The sequence below is a fragment of the Monopterus albus genome, unplaced genomic scaffold (genome assembly GCF_001952655.1).
Source record: "Monopterus albus unplaced genomic scaffold, M_albus_1.0 scaffold29.1, whole genome shotgun sequence".
Lineage (NCBI taxonomy): Eukaryota > Metazoa > Chordata > Actinopteri > Synbranchiformes > Synbranchidae > Monopterus > Monopterus albus.
This window is the reverse complement of record NW_018127909.1, coordinates 575,874-579,855: the sequence shown is the minus strand read 5'-3', so window position 1 is coordinate 579,855 and position 3,982 is coordinate 575,874. Positions and strand designations below refer to the sequence as shown.

The window sequence follows — 3,982 nt, the reverse complement described above, 5'->3', positions numbered from 1 at the left end:
ACTCTTTGGGGATCATAGATAAGCAAAATGCCTACATGAACATTGTGACTATAGACCAGGCTATTGTATGAAAGTGCAGATTTACAAAACACTTCAGCAAAATACACATTATCAAAAAACATCAAATAAAGCTACAAGACAGGTCAACTACAGTAAACAAAATTGCATTTATTTGTTTGTTAAACTTGAACTCTCACAAAATCCATCCTGCATATACTCTAGGGGGTTGCAGAAGGGCTGTTACCAAGCCCAGATGAAGGCAGGTAAACCCTGGACAAAGTGCCAGTCTATCACATTGCTGATGCACAGACAAACACTTTCCCACATTTACCCTACAGGCAATTAGTAATCTGTGTCAGAACAAAAAAAAAACCCCCCAAAACATAGGAACAGAAACTGAATAATTTTATACAAGAAAATCAGAACCTAAGATGTTGTGAAGCATCCCTTCAGTTGAGAGTAACAATTGTGTTGTACACAAAGTTCTTCACATCTTTCCAAGATCATTCACCCAAGGCTTTTTCTGCTGTTATGCATCTCATGCAGCGCTCTTTTCCTGGAACTCGGTGCTCTGCCATAAACTTTGCCAAATGTCTGTGTACAGCATTTCTTTCTACTTCACTCCATGGCCTTTTCACCTTTTACTCTGGGAGATTAAGCAAATGGGAGAGCATACAGTTTACATTGTGCAACCTTAAATGCATAGACCACAATGTGGGTTTTTGGTCTGTGCTCATGCACAACTTTCTGTCACAGAAACCTCCTAAAGGTAGCTTTAAACTACACTCCAGATTTCAAGTATTTATGCATTTGGACAGTTAATTTGTTCTTCAGTTTCAATATTTTGAAATATATAAGGATGCTACATTGCAGTGCCAACTTAGAGCTTTACTTTAAATATATTTGCATCAATACTGAAAAAACTGCAGGATGGCAATAGCCCATTTAGACAGTCTCTGGACTGCATGTTTCAACTTACCCACTGCTTTCACTGTCTTGGCCTGTTTTCCTGTTTTCTTTTTCTCCGTAAGGGCCTCTTAGGTTGGCTTGTTCCTGGGCTCTGATCTACAATAGTAACAGACAAATATTAGGATGGCTTAGATAGGATGAAATATTGACAACTACTGTAATTAATACAAGTGAGACTAACTTAGTACTCTATTAATCTTTTAAGTAATGAGTTACAGTAAGAAAACAATCAGCAGAGTTCTTTGCCAGAAGACAGGAGTTTCTGGAAAATCTCATAATGCACAACACTGAGCTCACCATCTGTATCTGAACTTCCATCCTCGCTGTGGGGGCAAAGTGTCTTTATCGGAGACAACAGGTCAGAATCTCCTAATGTGACATATAAAAGGAAGGCATAGTGAAAGCATAGAACTGTATCCGGACAGTAGGGCTAAAGTTATTGATACATGACAGTGTGCACAAGCAGGTATGCATTATTGTCAGAACTTACCCACTGCTTTCACTGTCTTGGCCCGTTTTCCTCTTTTCTTTTTCTCTAAGGGCCTCTTAGGTTGGCTTGTTCCTGGGCTCTGATCTACAATAGTAACAGACAAATATTAGGATGGCTTAGATAGGATGAAATATTGACAACTACTGTAATTAATACAAGTGAGACTAACTTAGTACTCTATTAATCTTTTAAGTAATGAGTTACAGTAAGAAAACAATCAGCAGAGTTCTTTGCCAGAAGACAGGAGTTTCTGGAAAATCTCATAATGCACAACATTGAGCTCACCATCTGTATCTGCACTTCCATCCTCGCTGTGGGGGTAAAGTGTCTTTTCCGGGGTCAGAACATCCCTCTAAAAAACATCACAGCCAAAAACATGACACACAATCCTATTTGATGTGTAAGTGGAAGGTAAACTGAAAGCATGCAGCTGTATATATACAGATCAAGGAATTTACAATTGTGAATACATACTAATACAATCAACTGTTATATCTCACTGACTTATGATGCCTGTTAGCATAGGTTTGTGCTGACACTGTGAAACACGTATTAACTGAATTCTGTGTTTTAGCAGTCTGGTCCTAATGAAGGCCATGTACTGGGCTGGCCTATATTAAGGTGTTTCTGATAGCACCAAGTTAAAAACATTTATATTAGGCCAGAATATTGAGTGACCTCCCAATTTGATATCATTTCCAGTCACAAAGTTCTGAATAAAGTAATTAGGTCTGATCTTGACCATCACACACTCTTGCCAGGATTTGCACCTGGAGTCTTCCACCCACAGGATGGGTGTGTGTTTATTGTTTTTCTTTATTGTTTATTTTTAATATATGCAAACAAACACAAAGCACAACATTTTAATTATGTACAAACGCTTTTTCAAATACACACACACTTAAAAAAATGCCATTTAAATTCTCCCTCCATTGTGCCAAGGAGAGTCCTGAGGCTAGACAATGCCACTTTCCCTTCAGCTGAGTGTGGCCAGTTTCTTTATTTTTTGCCTTCTGACAGATCTTGCAGGTATAATGATATTCATCCTTTGTAATGCGCTTCCGTGGTGGTTCACCCCTAGCCACTCTCTCAGCATCTTCCTGTGCATGTTTCTGCTTCCTCCAAGCGCGCTGCCTAGGCTCAGTAGTAGGGCAAAGTTGGGGATGAGTAACAGGTGGCTGGTTACCAGCAAGCAATGACTGTGGAGGAGGTGGGCAGTGTGGAATTGGTAAGTAGCATCCAGGAGAAGGAAATGGAAGATGTAGTGGAGTGGGTGGGTAGTTAGGAAATGAGTAGAATCCAGGGGCGGGATATGGAGAGGGTGGAGCAGGTGGGTAGGATCCAGGAGGAGGGGTGGGCCATGACCATGCAGGACATTGTGCTACCACTGACCTGTCTGAGGTGCGCCTCCGAATAGTGGATTTCCCCTCCTGATTTTCTCGTTCCTCAAATACCATGGCTTCATGTCCATGCTCTGCAGGAGCAGCTGGAAGTGTCCGCACTTCAGGCAGTGGCTCCCTTGCCAGGTGCACTTGTTTGGGAAGTACAGTGCCCTGCAGCAGCATGTCCTTGTCTGTCCATTTGTCCCTCCTGGGCAGCCTGCAATGGTTAGCGTTACGGTTACAATAATTTTTCAAATTAGTGTGCCAAAATATTAGAAACTCTTCTTAATATAATGCACTCTAGTATCCCTCCACCACCTAATAAAGCAATTACCGGTAGATTCTTTTTGTCTTCCATTTTCAATGTAATGTTTAGTTTTTTTTAAACAGACTGTTTAAAAGAAACTAAACGTTACATGCCTCCACCACCCATTGAAACCACAAAAATAAACTCACAGCAGAATTATCCTCTCTCTGATCGTTTAAACATAAAACCTTATACCCTTGTAAAAGTAGAACTCATGACAGAGCTGTTGCATCAGATTGTACAGGTGTACATAATGGTGTGGCTGGTCAGTGTAGGAGCACTTTTTTTTTTTGCATTTTCATTTTTATAACTTTGATGATTATATGATAAAGTACACAAGACTCACCATGAAGATACTGTGGTGATGTTTATTGGGACCAGAACTAAGTTGGTCTGATCCAGAATAGCTCTGCTGTCCTCCAGCAGTTGTTTGAGGTGGCTGTAGACCACCACAATAATAATAATAATAATCTTTATTTGTATGGCACTTTCCAGCTCGAGAGCACAAAGTGCTACAACAATAAAAACATAGTAATACAATATCAGTTAAAAACACTCATAGACAGACAAGGAGCCAAATAGATATCCAAAGACTGATATAGGCCAGCTACTACCCGGCCGGCTCTCCCACCGGTGGCTTACCCGTGGTTGCCCAGAGGACCAATACACACACTAACATATTAAAACTAGTTAAGAAATAAATTAATCAAATAAATCCAATAGACTGTGGAACAGGCAGAGTTTTGCCCTTTTTGTCCTTTGGTCTATTTTGTGCTTGCCGAAACTCTTTTAAAAGTCTAAGGCAAACACATTCACAGACCCTGTGGACTTCAG

The 3,982-nt window shown here is 40.4% G+C and overlaps 1 long non-coding RNA gene across 1 annotated transcript; it reads right to left on the bottom strand.

Annotated features, from left to right (window-relative positions):
* Window positions 1-1,027: 1,027 nt before the first annotated feature.
* Window positions 1,028-3,583, bottom strand: LOC109957831 (uncharacterized). The gene is made up of 4 exons (XR_002274600.1): window positions 1,745-3,583; window positions 1,460-1,543; window positions 1,267-1,338; window positions 1,028-1,065 (listed from the first exon to the last, which is right to left on the bottom strand). It is a non-coding gene; the product is annotated as an uncharacterized LOC109957831 (long non-coding RNA).
* Window positions 3,584-3,982: the final 399 nt, after the last annotated feature.